This window comes from Hemicordylus capensis, chromosome 4 (assembly GCF_027244095.1).
Source record: "Hemicordylus capensis ecotype Gifberg chromosome 4, rHemCap1.1.pri, whole genome shotgun sequence".
Taxonomy (NCBI): domain Eukaryota; kingdom Metazoa; phylum Chordata; class Lepidosauria; order Squamata; family Cordylidae; genus Hemicordylus; species Hemicordylus capensis.
The window spans coordinates 142,250,189-142,267,676 of record NC_069660.1 but is presented as its reverse complement, the minus strand read 5'-3'; the positions used below and the strand labels follow the sequence as shown (position 1 = coordinate 142,267,676).

Genomic DNA, 17,488 nt, shown 5'->3' with positions numbered 1-17,488 from the left:
GCTGGCAATGCAGCAGTAGTTATTTCAGTTATAGAGGAGAGGAAAGGAGCTCACCTTAAATTTGGCAGTTCCTTGAAAAGCAATGATCACAGATTCCCTCCCAACAGCACTAGATACTAAAGGAGGATATAAGTGACCTTACCCAACAAGACCATAATATAATCTCCCTCCAAGCTCCCCTTAATTGATCCACTAAACTTTGAGACTCCTCTTGCCGTGCATCTGAGTAACCTCCGGCTTTCTTTTTCCTCTTAAAGGTACACATTCTCATTGTTTATCTTTACCCTCTCCCAGTCAGTCGGAAAACGCTGGCAACACTAAACTAGCATCTTCTTTAGCTTCCTTTCTTCCGCCCAGCATTAATAGTTGGTTGTTTTTTAATCTAAACTGCTTTTATTTCTTTTACTCTCTCTGTGTATGTTTTTTAAAACTTTTACTGTTTAAACAAATAAGGACCAACTCCCTGGTGATTAAGTTATCTTTGAGACCCCTTTGCAAGCTATCTGTTCCTATTGTTGTTCTTACTACTCCCTCCCATGCTGCTTAACACAATAGATAACCCAATCAACACCATGGTGCCAGGAAGACCTTGCTTAAATGCCCTCGAGCGAGGCGAGAGAATGGGCAGCAGCAGGCAATGAGGAGAGTAAGCAGAGAGCACCAAGTAGAGAGCAAAAGAAAGGGCAGACGTTCAAGCCAGGCGTGCGGGGCCCTAGAAAACGCGGGGCCCGTAGCAAATGCTACATTTGCTACTATGTTAATCCGGCCCTGACTGGAGGGTGTCCTGACATATTCTTGGGGCATCCCTTAAATGCATTAGGGGGCTGTTCATCTGCATTGCCCCTCATCTGCATTGCCCCTTGTTTAAACAGCTGGTGTGATAATAGATTGCAAAGTATGCATCTCAATACATGTGTTTTAATGCAAATGAATTGAATACATAGGATCTGTAGAAATCTCTGCATCATATAAAATTCAATCCACTGGGGGTCCAGAATTATGTCATCACAAGAACTGGCAAGAAAATAAGTCAGTAACATCCCTGTATTATTTATTGTATTTGTATCTATCCTTCCCCCAGGAGCTCAGGATGGTATACATGAGGTTTATCCCATTGTACCTTCACAAAAACCCTGTGTAATAGGTTAATCTGAGGAAAGGGATGGTCCCAAGGTCACCCAGTAAAATTCACAGGGAAGCAGTTGTATGACCTCCCATTTCCCTGGTCCATCTCTAACACAGCATCCTCTACTCTACACGGGGGCCACCTTTGGATGTAACACAGAACCATGGGCCCAATGGACCTGCGGTTCCATGCCCCCTCCCTCTGGTCACCCATTTGCATTCAGGCATACTGGAGAGCTCCTTTTCTGCAGTCTTGCTGACTGAAGAGAGGAAGGGGAACTGGATGCTGGGGCTTTCTTATTTAATGAAGGACAGCCCTGGCAGCCAATAGCAGCAGAAGCAAGGGAGAAGCTTCCTTCCTCAAGTCTATTTGCATGAGGGGGGGAACTTTAGTGCCAGTGTTAGGAAGTAACACTGGCACTGTGCAACCAGGGTTAAAGACCATGAAACTGCACTCTAACTGAAGGTACAGATTGGAGTCCAGGGAGGAAAACAGTGGGTCCATTTTCTCACTTGACTCTTTGCCTGCATTTATTTATTTATTTATTTATTTATTTATTTATTTATTTATTATTAAAACTTTTATACTGCCCTTCCAAAAGGCTCAGGGCAGTTTACATTAAAACAACATTAAAATCAATTAATTAAAACAAAAATTATAAAACAGCATAAAATAATAATTAACAATTTAAAAACATCATAAAACAACGGGGCATTTGGATGTATAGCCCCCGAAACCGGGACCTCTGGTTTCATGTTACATGTGAATGGAACTCTGTCTGGTGGAACTCTATCTGGCTGTTGCTTCCTTGTGGCTGGTGTGAAAGAAATTGAAATATAATCCATTTTGGTTACGGGTTACATGAAACCGCTGGAGAGGTCATCAGGAGATTTGGTGCAGGGTGTTATCAGTATGCTGATGACACCCAAATCTATTTCTCCTTGTCATCATCATCATCATCATCATCATGAAATGACACTCATTCCCTAAATGCCTGCCCACAGGAAGTAATGGGTTGGATGAGGGACAATAAATTGAAGCTGAATCCAAGCAAGAAGGAGGTGTTCCTTGTGAGAAATCAGAATTTAAGGCATGAGTTCAAGCTTCCAGTGCTTATACTTCCCCAGAAAGAACAGGTATACAGCTTGGGAGTGCTCTTGGATCCAGGCCTCACCCTAGTATCAAAGGTGGAGCCTATGGCCAGGAACACTTTTCTTTAGCTTTGGCTGATTTGACACCTGCGTCCATTTCTTGAAAAGAACTATCTCAAAACAGTGGTGCATCAGCCAGTAACCTCCAGGCTTGACTGCTGCAATGTGCTGTACATGGTGCTGTCTTTGTACATAGTTCAGAAACTTCATTTAGTTCAAAATGTGGCAGCCAGACTGGCCACTGGGGTCTCTGGCCTATTTTAAAACAGTTGCACTGGCTGCCAATATGTTTCCAGGCAAAAGAAAAAGTGCTGGGTATTACTTTTAAAGCCCTGAACAGCTTAGATCTGGGTTACCTTAGAGAGTGCCTTCTTCTATATGACCCCACCACATGTTGAGGTAATCTGGAAAGGTCTGTCTCCAGTTACCAACGATACATCTGGTGGTGACTTGGAACCGGGCCTTCTCTGCAGCTGCTCCTGGTCTGTGGATGCACTCCTGGCAGAAATGCATAGTTTGGGCTCATTGTTGGCCTTTAAGAGAGCCCTAACCACTTATTTGTTTGGCCTGGCCTTCCAAGGTTCTAAAACTGTTCTTAAATGTGTTTTAACTGGTTTTAATATGTGTTTAAACTTCTTCTTACATTGTTTTAAGCTGATAGTCTTAAACATTTGTTTATTTTTTCATTTTTGGTTGTTGTACGCCGCCTAGAGCCTTTAAATGAATAGGGAGGTATACAAATGTAATAAATAAATAACATACTACTGTCCATTTACAAGACAAACCTAGTGTAATCCCGGGGAAAGGGAAGGGAAGGAAACCCAGAACCCCCTGTCTAGTTGACCTACATAGAAAGTCAGGTCTCATGATCAGTGAGACCCAATTTTGGAGGGTGCGCGGGGAGAGTGGGCTAAGCCCACTCTCCCTGCACACGAGCAGGAAGGGAGCCCTGGGCGGCCAGATCGGCCACCCACGATTGCTGGCTCTGTGACAGAGCCGGCGGGGGCTGGGGAGGTCGGGGGCTGCGTGGCCCCTGGAAGCTACAGTATGCCCTGTGAGTGCGCAGGGCATACTGGGGAGACCCTCGGAGGCAGGAGGCAGCTTTTTGCCTCCCCTCTGGGGAGGGAAGTAACCGTGAGTAACTCATGAGTAACCATGGGAACTCATGAGTAACCATGGTGCGGAGCCGCACCACGGCTACTCACGATCTGTAAAACTGCTAACTTGGCAAAGAGGCACCTTTTAACGTGGTGATTCTCTTTATTTAGCAGGGGGAGAGTAACTGTCCCTATCCACCCACAGCACAGTACCTCCAGTGAATAGCTGGTGTATATCTAATGTGGTGTTCTTTTTAGATTGTGAGCCCTTTGGGTACAGGGATCCATCTTATTTATTAATTATTTCTTTGTGTAAACCGCCCTGAGTCATTTTTGGAAGGGCGGTATAGAAATCGAATTAACAACAACAAACAACAACAACAACAACCACCTAGTTTGCAGAGCGCTCGCTCCGCAAACCTGGTTTTAGTGGAGGGCTACAAAAGCGGGCTAGCTGCTTGTAAGCCACCGGGCTCGCCTGCTAGCCTGGTGGTTTACATGAGCAGCAAAAATTGGGCTAGGCTCTTTTGCTGCTCATGAGAATAGCCCCAGAGAGTAACAGGGCTGTTAAAGTGTCTGCTGATCTGCAAAGCAATAAAGGTTTGGTATTTAATATCCTTTCCATGTTGTGTGACATTGGCTCCCCCCTGCTCTTTTTAGGTCTGCAAAGAGCAACCATGTAAGTGAATTATCACCACTGTCTTCTTTACACATGGTAGCAAAACAGCATGTGATTCATCCAGGAAGACATGGCAAATGCACCTCTTTGGCCATGTGTGAATCAGCCTTGCCTCCTAGCATTGTGCACTACCTCCTTCCCTAGTCTCCAGATCTGCCTTTCCATTGACTTGTTTTTAGAACTCATGGTAGATTTCACCTGCTCAGATGGAAACAAACATATGGATACTGAGAAATGCTAAAATAATTTTAATAAGATTTGCAACATTTCTCAGGGGATGGGATCCCATCTCATGGGAGTTACATACCTTTGCTTATTTTGCTTACCATAATTTCCAACTTTTGCCTTACCTAGTTTTTTTCTATCCAGGAATTGTTGACCAGGACCCATCCTCTGATAGAAATTGATCTATGAGATGTGAAAACAAAATCCTTGATTCCATTATAGGACTGTGTAATGGTCCTATGCAGTCTTTCTGATTTACATATCATCACACATTCTGTAAAACAAAAATTAAGACAATAATGCAGTCTTATCACATTAAGTATCCAGAGAGGGGAAATTCCTAAGAAAGATGTTCTGAAAAATCATACTAAATGTGAGGGTGCCTTTCAGCACTACTGAAAGAGTTAAAGCACACACAGCTCAGTCCTATGTGTTTCCCAGCCTTTTAATGGTCAGGAAAGTGAACCTGGGATTTTACACTCTGAACCATGTGCTCATTCACTGAGTCATGTTCCCTTCAGTACCAGAGAAGGAACACATGAAAAATACAGGTGGAGTCATGTGTCTTAATCTCTTGCTAACTGGAGAAAGAGGCACCTTTTTAAATGTGGTGTCTCTCTCATATTTGCAGGAGGAGAGCATTCATCTCTATTTGTCCCAGAATAGCATCCATCCCAGTGGCTATTGTCATTGTTGCCCTTATGTTTCTTTTTAAGTTATGAGACCTTTTGGACAAAGAACCATCTTTTTACTCCTGCCATCCTGTAAACTGTTTTGAGAGCTTTTGTTGAAAGCAGTATGTACATATTCCGACCACTGCTACTGCAAGCTTGAATTTGCTAACCTAACTAATCTGCAGATCATGAACCTAAAGTACTCCCTGATTTGGTTATTTGGAGGCATTGCCTGAAGAGAGTTCAAAAGTGTCTGCCACTTTTAATGAGGTGTATTGGCTACTTCTGATACTTCTTGGAAGTGGCTTTTTGTTTGACCTTTGTTATTATTGTTATTTATTTTTCTCTGTAAACTGCTATGAGAACTCTGAAGCCTAAAAGGAGGAAATGCACATATTTTTACACATGCACACATTACACTGCAGGCAGATGTCCCCCCTACCCCCTCAATATTCTGAAAGAAATTTCCAAATGTAATGAGAGACAGTTTCAGGCCATGGCTTCAAATCTTTCTCACTTCTGGCTGCCTGTCTGTGGACTCTAGGATAACATGAAATGTCCTTGAAATAATTCTAAAAACATGCATTGACATTACAGGCAGTGGCGGGGGGGGGGGGGGTGGGAACCAAGAGGTGAATAAAGAAGATTGATTCATGAATAAACTTGCTTTTTAGCTTTTATCCTGTACAGAATGGCTCCTGTAACGAAAACACTTTGAATATATTTTCTTATGTTTGTAACACTTTTTTAAAAATGTCTGTGTGTAGGTGGGGGGGAGAATGCTTAAGTTTGAATATTTGGGCTCTAAATTTGTTGTGTAAAATAGGGAAGAATATGAAGACAAAAGCTCCAGAATTATAGTATTTGTTGAAAGATATAAGGATGGTTCAAAAGACAGAAAGAAAGCAGTGTTTCTGCTCCCTGGATTCAAAGCTTTCCCAGACTACCACCACTGTGATTTTTTATTCAAAGTTTTGTATTTTTGGTACGCCAGACTTGTCATAACCTTTGGTTTGGGCAATAAACCCATCATTATCAAGTAGAATACATACATTGTTGTTTCTTCGTATTTATTTTTCCCAAGGAAATGTGGTGTGAGTGTGAAAGATCAGTCACACATAACACTTTTTGGTCAGCCAGAGCTAACCCTTTTCTATGTTATCAGGGCTGAAAAGGTTGTCTGAAACAAAATCCATGCTGCTGGCTGCATGCTGAGCTCAGCCTGGAGTGGTCTTGGGCACTCACATGCAAGCAGCATGGCTCTACTAGGGGAAATCCTACCTTATCAGTCTTATAGAATTCTTTGAGAATTCAGTAAACATGAAGATGGGGCGATCCTCTAAACATCATATACTTGTATTTAGAGATGGGCAAACATTCCTACAATTGCCTTGGTTAGAAATGAGCCCAGTTGTTTTTTTTTAAAAAAAAAACACCACTCCTGAAATAACTCAGCTTTTCATCTAGGGCAGCCCACAGCTCAAAAAAGCCTACTTGCAATGCATGGGAGAAATCCTCCCTTGTGTAGTCTTTTTAATTTTTTTTTTAAGGATGCCCCTTGGAAAGTGGAGGTTGTGCAGGAGGCAACTTTGCATTTTTCGGGGAGGGATTCTTTCTAAGAAACTTCATAGCTAAGCAGCAGAGACTTCCTCCATTGCTTAGCTCTGAGGCTTGTTTTAAGGAGTGCACCATGAAAATCTGAGGAAAGGCACGCCCCCACTGGGGATCCTTTGACCCTGAGTGTTCCCTATGAAGAGTTTGCCTTTGCACCTCTACCCTGGTTTACCAGGAGGCAGGGTTTCAACATGCCCTCCATGGGTCTGCCATGGAGGTTTGGCTTTCATCCCATACGCTTGGCTTTGGCTCTGGAAATGTCTGGATTCACCCTCTGTTAGTGTAAAAGAGCACAGAGCTTCAATATATTAAATTGTAAGAGAATCCTTCAGTTCTTCCTTGTTCACATTTTCATCTGATATGGAGGAGAATTCATGGGTTCATACAGTTCAGCTCTCACTAAAGGATGGTTTTAACAGGCCTTCAATATTTCCCACGTCCGGCTTGGGGAAAATTTGCAGCATCCCTGCTTGTGCTTCCAAAACGTGTTCACAAAGTCCCATACCAAAATATTTTCTGCAAACTTAGCATTCATGGGTGATGACTGCTAACCTGGAGGGCTTTTCAAAAGGATTAACCAAGCCATGGAACATAGACTTATCAGAGTTCACTAACTGGAGCCTCTGAGCCTGTTCTTGACTGCTGTGAGAACTGCCACGATCTGTGTGGATCCTAAACCCAGTGATGAAGCTCAGCTCTTAGCTGAGCTTTATGGTGCAAATATACCCTAAACCTGGTTCCCAGGATTGTGTGTCAGTGTGAGCTGCTTGCATCAAGTGCTGACACAGAGACAGTCGCCTAGAGTGCCAGTCCCCTGGGGAAATCACCCAATGAACTGTACTCAGGGTGCGGTGCATTGTGGGATTCATGATTCCGTGTGGGATTCTCTGTTTACCTGCGCTGCCAGGAAAGAGTGGGATATAAATCTAACAAACAAACAAACAAATAAATAAATAAATACATAAATGAGTAAATATGTTTGAACCTGTATTTATTTATGGCTAATGAGTTTAGAGATGCTTCAAAAGACATTTTATCTACTTGGGTGTTAAAAAGAAAACCCAAGGGGGGGCATATTATTTTTTAAAATATATATGAAAAAATTAATGTATAAAAAAATCAAAGAATTATATGACATTTTTACTGTCACGTAGAAAAACACACACATTTTTCCATATGACCATATGTTTGAATGCCATTATTGATGGCATCTTAACCATAAATAATGGCTAGGAGTCAAAGAACCACACAAGTAGGTCCATGTGCCCAACCCCATGCCACATAGAAAGCTGCCTTTGATTTTCAAAAATCAAACTGATTTTCAAAAGCAGTTTGTGAAATGGAATGGGAATCTACTCTTCAAAGAATATATGCCCAATCTCTATTAGACATTCTGACATCAGGTCTGCATATCTCAGCATTTCCCCCTACAGGTTCAGTTCTCTTGCATTCTGCTGTATGTGCCTGACAGCCCTGGATAGGGATCTGCATGCTCATCAGATACATCCCTTATCTGAGACCTAGATGAGCATTGCAATGTGCATCTATACCAGCTATACACATAGATCTCCTTTACCATATTAGTGTGCATGTGTGAAGCAGTCCTCCTGCTGTGATCATCGGGGATGTAGCAGTGATGTAGTGTAAAAAAAGCATAAAAGAGTTTTAAAGAAATAGAAAAGTGGAAAAATGATATTAAAACATTTCGCTCAGTCTTATATGAGGTTGGCTGTTCTGAGTATGTGAGTTGTCATTTAGTACAAAGCTTCCTTCCGTCCTGGCGCATTCTGTCACAGATATGTCAGTCCGCATTGGATCTTGCAGCTCCAGTGAAGCAACAATCCAATAAACAATTTTGGGGAACTGAAGTAAGAGATTGTCTATCTTGTGCACAGAATCTGAATTACTTTCCTATTTATTAAACTGAACTTACTTTTTCTGGTGGCCAGAATGGGGTGTGTGTGTGTGTGTGTGTGTGTGTGTGTGTGTGTGTGTAATAAATTTCCTTTGTGTTGCTTCTTTGAATTTGTTTGTTTGTTTGTTGTGATTTCTATACCACCCTTCCAAAAAAATGGCTCAGGGCAGTTTACACAGAGAAATAATGAATAAATAAGATGGATCCCTGTCCCCAAAGGGCTCACAATCTAAAAAGAAACATAAGATAGACACCAGCAACTGTCACTGGAGGTACTGTGCTGGGGGTGGATAGGGCCAGTTATAAATTATGGATGATCAAGAGATAGATAGATAGATAGATAGATAGATAGATAGATAGATAGATAGATAGATAGATAGATAGATAAAAATATATGCATCTTTTCCATCACTATGAAAGAAAATGCATATAAATTGCCATATAAAATCATATAGGTGTGTCCATATTTGGTACAATATATTAAACAATCCTCCCAACCCTACCACCACCACTAAACAAATGAGCTGACATCCTGTCTAACAAAACACACATAAATAGGGTGTGTGGGAATACAGCAGCACCCCTCATGCAACTTTCTCTGTCCTCCTGTGCTCACACTGTTGTGTGAAAGCTCCTTGTGAATATTCCCTGTGCTCCAGAAGCATGTAGTAAGATCGGAAACATGTTGTGGAGGGTCAGCCACTTGTTTCCAGTTTAAGTTCTTCCAGAGCACAGGAAGCATTCTGGACTCATAGCCCTCTTGTACAATAGCACAAGTGCTAGAGGAATTGTGCAAGAGGTGCTTTCTTTAAGGGGAAAGGTGGGTAGCAACATCCTCCTCCTCCTCCTCCTCCTGTGTCGCAGGCAGTTAACAGCTGCTCCCCAAAGTGACAAGCCGCTCTGGAGTGTCAGACTGCTCTGAAGTGCCAGGCTGTACTCTCTTGAAGAAGCTTAGGAGTGTCAGTTGTGCCATCTTCTTCTGGATGTCTTTTTGGACCTCTGTGTAGGGCTGAATCAGGTCATGTAGCCCCTGCCTGGATGTCAGGCTGTGCTGCATAAAGGGGTCCATGTCCACTGCCTCATCTACCAGGCATGTGTCAGGAACCTATTGATCTTCTCCAGGGTCAACTTTGTTGTGGTCCTGCGGTCTTCCTCTTCTTCACCAGCTTCTTCCTGATAACTGGAGGATTTGATCGGGGCCTCGAGGTCTTGCTCTGGGTGCTCCTCAGAGTGTGACTCCAGGAGCTCAGCAAATTCAGCTGGCTGAATGTCCTCAAAGCCCTCACTGCCAAATCACCTGGCACAAGCCACTATCCTCCCAACCTCTTCCTCCGCAGCTGGCACATCAGTGTTGTCTCTCACTGCCACACCTTCCTCCAGTAGGCATTCGAGGTGCTGCTCCTGACCTCATCCATTACCTCCTTGATGATGGTCAAGGCATGGGTGATGTGGTAGCCTTTCCAGGCTTCCTTCAGGGTCATGTTGGGGTATCTATCCATCAGGTCGGCTACGTGTCCAAAGTTCCTCCTGGTGTAGTAACTCTTCAAAGCCTGGATGATGCCTTGGCCCATCGGCTGGATGAGCGATGTGGTGTTTGGAGGCATGAACACCACTTCCACATTGGAGTGGGCAAGCAGCAGATCTGGAGGATGCCCAGGGCCATTGTCCAAGAGCAGCAATGTCTTGAAAGTCAGGTTCTTCTCTCTTAGGTAGTGTTTCACCTCATGCCCAAAGCAGTTAAAACCAAAATATGAAGATGGAGCGTATTACCCAGGCCTTTGCATTTGCTGCCCAGACCACAGGGAGGTGGTTCATGTTCTTCCCCTTCAGTGCTCATGGATTCTTGGACCGGTACACCATTGGGCCACCTGAGGCATTGGCGCAGAACAGAAGGGTCAGCCTGTCCTTTGCGGCCTCTTCTCTCCTCCTTGGCGAGGAAGGTGTGGTTAGGCATCCTCTGCTTAGGCATCCAGAAGAGTCCAGTCTCATCCATGTTGAAGACCTGGTCCGGCACATAGGCCCTCTCCTTGAACAGCCTCTTCAGCTTAGCAGGAAATGTGGCTGCACTCTCATGGTCTGCAGAGGCAATCTCCCCAACAAGCTTCACATTGTGAAGGCTGAAGAGCTTCTTGAAGTTTTCAAACCAGCCCTTGCTGGCTTGAAACTTCTCAGGGTCTCCCTTTCCAGAACTCTCCACCAGGTGCCAGTAGATCTGCCACACCTTGATCATGTCCATTCAGGTGCTGAGAGGGAACTTTTTCTGTGCCTGGTCCTCCATCCATAAGTTCAGGGCCTTCTCTTCTCCATCTTCTCAAAGTTGGGGTCTCGTGGCATGTATGAGACCTTGAGATAGGACTGGGTCCCACTAGCCACCCTACCTCTGATGGCATCCTCATTCTTCTTGATGCTGCAGATGGTCAATTCATTGACCCAGAACAATCTCCCAACTACGCTGTTGCTCTGGCCTCCTTCAGGCAGTCCAAGACTTTGATCTTGTCCTCCAGGGACATGACATTCCATGCTTTGGACCCATTTTCTGAATGTGCGCTCTCTCACACACACAACTGTTCCTCTCTCTCTCACCTCCACTTCTCTACCTCGCCCTATAAAGCAATGCAAAAGCAGCAGTGAAGACACAGAAGCCATGCAGCCTCCCAACCCCCACATTTACAGCCCCCAATTTCCACAGCTCTCACCTCTGCCTCTCCCAATCTCTCTCTTTACTGGACTCCAACTCTTCTCCAACACTCCAACACATCCAAAATGCTGTGAAGACACAGTAGCCATTACTGTATAGCCCCCCAACAGTACAAAAGCAGCAGTTGACACAGCAGTCCACAACCCATTCAGGCTCTCCCCAGCAGGAAACAGTGCAAAAGCAGCAGTTAAGACACAGCAGCCATGCAGCCCCCAAACACAATCAGGCTCCACCCAGCCCCTAACATCTACAGCCCCCAATTCCCACAGCTCTCACCTCCACCTCTCCCAAGCTCTCTGTACTTGACTCCAACACCTCCAAAACACCCCCAAGAACCCTCCAAAACATCTCCCAAACAGCTCTGCAACAATCCTCTGACACTTCCCCAACACTCCACCAACTCACCACAAGTTTACAGCGTCTCATGCCAACAAAAACCCAAGAGATCCACAGATACTCAAACTGCAGTTGGTGAGACCAGTCTCATTTTTCAAATCGCAGATATTCAAAACCATGATTGGGTTAACCGCGATTGATGAGGGACGACTGTATATATTAATAAATGAGGTTGATTAATTAGCAGCTTAGCCCAGGCTAAGGCAGCCTAGCCTGGGTTAGGTTGCTTGTGTGGAATGCCGGGATCTGCATGGATCCTGGCACTCCCACCCAGCCTAACTCCATTTCTTAGCCTGGCTCTTAGCTGAGGTTAAAGGCTCGAGTGCACCCTTAACCCTGCTGCCCAGATCATGTGTCTCCTTGGGCTGCACGCAGCCCAAGGAGACACAGAGATGGGTGCCTAGAGTGCCTGTCTGATGGGGAAATCTCCCAAGGCACCACACTTGGGGATATCTGGAGCCTTGGGGATATCTGGAGATTGGGAAAATGATTCCTGGCCTCTGTTGATCCGCACTGCCTGAAGCAGGGCAGATAGTGATCCACAATTCTCCTGGCAGCATGGATCATGTGGGCATGTGGTGTGTGTGCTCAAGACACAATTGTCAATCATCTAGGGGAAGGTAGTTTGAACCATGCCTTCCTCCGTGCTTGCCATGCTCACCCCAGTATTGGTTGTGAGAAACTTACTTCTGCAGTTCAGACCATAAGTAGTGTCCTCTCTCCCTGCCCATTCCATCTGTTAGTCTGAACCTCTCCTTCCTCCTCATTCTCTTCAATATTCGGCCTTTTGGACTGTTCCCTTTCCCAGGTCCCAACCCTATTTTCCTAAACCACATTGCATACTTTCACCCTTCTAGGCCCATGCTGCTTTTTCTTCTTTCCTAGTCTCTCCTATGAACTCCAACTCTCTCTAGGATCTTAGCAGCTCAGTCAATGACAGCCAGAGGAACTTTGAGCCTGTTCCACTTCCTTGAGGCAAGAGGACAGGTCAGCCAATCACTGCCAGAGGCTTCATCACTACCACTACAAAATATTTTGCTGTATGACAATATAGATATAATGACTTTCATGTCTATGAACCTAAAAAGGTTGGAATGGAAATTAACCATATCATAATCTCCATGATATCCCAGGTCAAACATTTCCCAGGTAGCCTGGAAAGAACGTGACCCTAGTTTGAACTATGTAGTCAAAGAGCCCTTTCTCACAAGCAGTAAGAAAGGGTAAGAGGGCTAGCAGGGAGGAAGCCTTAAAAAGCTTATCACCCCACAGACGCTCCGGTTCCGCCCTTTGGGTGGGTGGATCACCCACCAGATTAATACTGACTGCTGCTGGTAGCTCCGAGGGTTGGGGTGTTGAATGTATCACCCCACATTGCCCTGCCCCTTGGAGCTCTCATAATGCACTGTGCAAGTGCATGGTGCATTATGAGGACCCACCTCCCTTCCCTGAAGGTGACCAGGAGCCCTGCAGTTGCTAGCCCTGGCTATAAACAGCCACAGCTGGCAGATGATCGGTAAAACAGGGTTAGGAGAGCGCTCGCTCTCCTAACCTCATTTAGTAGGGTGACTCCATAGGTGGGTTTGGCATCATGCTGCCACTGGGATTGGGTCTGATCCCAATGGTACACACATGCAAGCAAAACTGGGCTAGTCCTTAGCCAGGTTTTGCACACACATGAGAACAGCTTCATAGTTTGCAGGAATGGTGGCAAAATAAAGTCCTACACAGGCTCCTAAGCTGCATTTGTAGCTCCGACAGAAGCTAGAATTATTTCTCGCATGCACATGCTCAGCTGCAGCTACAGTGCTGGCAAGTGGCCTCAGGAGTGTGTGACTTGCAGGGAAGAAGAGAGAAGGTTGAAGGGCACTTAATTGTTTGCCCACCTCCTGTTTCTTCCCAGCTAGGATTCCAGACTATCCTGGAAACTGAGCTCTAGAATCTGAAGGAATCAACATTGAGCCGGGTCTCACGATCCATGAGACCCGGTTTCTTCGGGTGAGGGGGAGAGCAGGCTAAGCCCACTCCCTGCTCACGAGCACGCAGGGCATACTGGGGAGACCCCCGAGCCGGGAGGCAGCTTTTCGCCTCCTGGCCAGGGGTCTACTCGTGAGTGAGCACAGTGCGAAGGCGTGCCGCGGCTACTCACAATTGTAAAAAGCAGGTTTGCAGAGCACTTGCTCCGCAAACCTGCTTTTAACCAGGGGTTCCAGAGCGGATTACCTGCTCTAGAACCACCGAGCTCGCAGCCGAGCCCGGTGGTTCTGATGATTAACAAAAATCGGGCTAGGCTCTCCTAGCCCGATTTTTGTTAATTGTGAGAATAACCCCATTAAGTTACAAAGTTTGGTAACAGTTTAATGGTCAATCATAAGTTGACTAGGTTAGCAGGAAAGTTGGGTCATTGAATAATCTCCCCTTCTAAGAATCCTGTAGCTGAGAGGTGAGGAGTACTGTTGGAGTATTAAGGAGTACTTCCTCTCTTAAATGATGTGAACTTTTTTTCTCTCTCCTACAAATCCCAGCTGGGGAAAAGGTAGCTCAGAGGAATGCCTAAAAACCTGCCTGTACATATCCCCTCCCCCCCACAAATCTACCTTTCACTTTTGTAGCATTTTTAATAGGCTGAACTAGACCCGAAATACAAGTTACTGGCCAACTTGTGCATGCAAATGTGTAGCCATCATCCTCCCGCCCGCTTCCCCACTCCCATCAAACCCTGCTTCCTAACAACACTTTGCAACTGAAAAATGATGGCTAGATATTTGCATACACAGATTGGACAGTAACTTGTAGTTCTGGACTAAGTCAGCCTACTAAAGATGTTACAACAGTGAAAGGAAAAGGTGTCTATGTGTAGGACTGTTCTGAGAAATATGGGTCATGTGGTGACAATGCTCATATACTGAGGCTATTCTCATGATCGGCCAAAAGTGGGCTAAAGGAGCATAGCCTGCTTTTGGCCGATCATATGCTGCAATGGGAACTGCGTGGGTCCCAGCAGCAAACCTCCCAAAGTACCCCTCCCCAGGCGCGTAACAATGATAGGGCAAGGGGAGACAGTTGTCTGGGGGCCCCACTGCCTGGAGGGGCACCCCAGAGGCACCTCATGTGACTCCCCATTGCCCCCTGCCCAGCCCCATAGCCTCTCAGCCACTTGCCCTCTTCGCCGTCTCTCCTGCTTGTTCTGCTGGCCCGCAATGGAAGCAGCAGGCAAGCTGCAAAGAGCTCCTTTTCTCCGGCCTCTCAGCTGATCGACGGGTGGGCGGGGCTTCCACGGAGGCCTCCGTGTAGGCTGCAGTGAAGCCTGAACTCGAGTAGGGCCCAAGCCAGCCAGGAAGGAGGAGGCAGCCAGAGTGTTCTCTGCAGCAGAAGACCCCTTGCTGCCCTGCTTAACCCAGACCAGCATTTGCCAGGTAGAGTGTGAACTCCTTTTTGTGGTTACCTTCCCCCCCCCCCCATATATAGGGATCTGCTTGCCATAGGGCTTGGATATGGGGGGGGGAGGGACCGAGAAGTCTCTGAATATTTATTTTGAAACAGCTTGGAAAATTTGCTGACTTAAAAAAAACTATCTAAAAAGTCCTATAAGTGGCTTGTTTCATGGCAGAAAATTGCAAAAACTTCTGGAACAGTATTTTATTAATTTTATTTATTTATTCATTCATTTATAAATGCACTTATGTTCAAGTTGTTTTGCAACCCAGAAGGTCTGAGTGAGAACTGTGAAGCATGTGTGGTGCTTTTATTTTATTCTTCTTGTGTGTGAACTGCTCCCCAATAACTTGCAGGGACTTCAGGGTAAATCTGGCCAAGATGTGAATGCAGCATCTCCATTCCAGAGGAGATGTGTCTTAAAGGGCTTTAAAAGCCTCCTGTGAAAAACCTCCTGCAATCAAACTTGACTGAATTTGTTCAGAATTCTGAGAAAACAAACATAGGTTCACCCTGCATGGTTGAAAGTCTCCTTTGCTAATCTGCAGCGAGGGGCCCATTTTAATAATTCATCTTTCTAGTGTGTTCTAGGCATTAAAAGTAATACAAATGTATAGTACTCAATGTATATCACTATATATTGTGACGTCTGTGTGTGTATTCAGTGAAATGTATTTGCAGGCAGCATACTTATTTTGGAATATCAGACTTAAATCCTTGGGGGCCTGGGGTGTGCGGAGGCCCTGGACTTTGGGGGGGGGGGCCATTTTAAAATCTTGTCTCTGGGCCCACTCCAGCCTTGCTATGCCCCTGCCCCTCCCCTCAGACAAGGTAAACAGAGTGAGCGCTCCATTAAACTCATCTATTTGATCGTGTGTTGCTGCAGCACGCAGCGACACATGAGTAGACCCCTGACCAGGAGGCTGCAAGCAGCCTCCTAGGCTCGGGGGTCTCTCTAGGATGCCCTGTGTGCTTGCTGGAACTTCCAGGGGCTATGCAGCCCCCGATCTCCACCACCCCTGCCGGCTTTGTGACAGAGCCGGCAGTCATGTGGGCAGCTGATCCGGCCGCCCAGGGCTTCCTTCTGATCATCTGCGGGGAGAGTGGACTAAGCTCACTCTCCGCACAGACTGTGAGAAGATTGTGAGAAGAGCTTCTCTGTGTAATATATTTTATCCCAAGGACATGAGGGTGTGTGTGCAAAGGATTTATATTACTGGTATTGGTACTTAAAGATTGTATAAGCAGAATTTCAGTTCAGAACTAGAACCGGTATTCACAATGGAAATTGGAATACACTATATCAGAATTCATAGGCAGATATATTTTAAAAATCCCAGAAAAGAGGCTTCATATACCTGTAATTCACCTGTAAAAAACTGTATAGTAGTTCTATCATTATGTAATTCACATAATGATAGATATACTATATAATACGTCTGATTTTTAAAAATCAATCCTAGTTGTCTTGTACATATTCTCAAGAGCAAAAAGGAACTTCAGAGATTATCAGTGAGCCCCATCTGTCTTGTTTATGATCTCAACGGGGAAATAAAAGACACATCTTGGAAATACTGGTGGTTATATATTAGTTGCATGGATTTACAATATCTATGATTTACATAATTTACATCTAGGTTCTGTCGCTGACCAACAGTGTTTCCAAACTGCTGCCAATTAGATATGTATAGGTTGAGCCCTTTCTCAGGTTTGCATGAGAGGGCTTGAGGGCAGGCAGCAGGGAAGGCAGCAGAAGCTCACCTACGCCTTCCCTGCAGGCTATCATGTACACACGGAAGTGCAGGGGTCAAGATGCATCCCAGTAATCCCACAATTTTGGAGATCTCCCCAACTATGGGAGGGTGCCTGTCAGTGATTCAGGACCAGCAGAAAGTTGCCGGCACTGAAAGACAGTCCAGTAAATGGGCTTAAAGGAGCGCTTGCTACCTTAACCTTGTTTAAGAGCCCGGCTTCTTAGCCGGGTTTGCCACCTAGGCACCAGTCAGCTCCTGGCAGTTCCCATAGGCAGCCAAGCCTGAGCTAAGTTGCCCTATCCCAGGCTTGGCTGCTCCTGGAAACAGCCTCATATTGTTCAGATGGCTTATACGGTTACAGACCACTGTGGTAATTCCTCATCTATGGAGGGAGCATCCTCAGTGTGGTACATAGCCACAAATCCTTCAGTGTGGTTAGATCAATCCTAACCACCTTGAAGGATGTGTATGTTACCTGGAGCATCTATGAAGGCAGTGGCACCATTGCAGCTACATGGTGCTAGGAATTGATAAAATATAGGGATGCTTACAAAAGTCTCCCCTGCTGTATTTCTGGAATTACTGTGAGGTTATACTCGAGTGACATGCCAGTAAAATTGAGAGGCTGTTATCACAAGCAGCCAAGCCTGGGCGTGGCTGCCCATGATAACCACTCGGATCTGCGTGGATCCCAGCGATGCTGAGGTGCTAAATCCAGCACCAA

General features: G+C 45.4%; 1 long non-coding RNA gene across 3 annotated transcripts in view; it reads right to left on the bottom strand.

The window, feature by feature from the left end:
• The window catches only part of LOC128323617 (uncharacterized), a 54,677-nt gene that overhangs the window by 33,695 nt on the left and 3,494 nt on the right, over positions 1 to 17,488 (bottom strand). The window contains exons 1-3 of one of the 3 annotated variants that reach the window (XR_008306389.1): positions 11,178 to 11,545; positions 4,404 to 11,084; positions 1,626 to 1,940 (exon numbers count right to left, since the gene is read on the bottom strand). This is a non-coding gene — a long non-coding RNA (uncharacterized LOC128323617). Of the gene's footprint in view, positions 1 to 1,625; positions 1,941 to 4,403; positions 11,085 to 11,177; positions 11,546 to 17,488 lie in introns of those variants that run through there. The other 2 variants (XR_008306390.1, XR_008306388.1) reach the window with 2 other exon arrangements.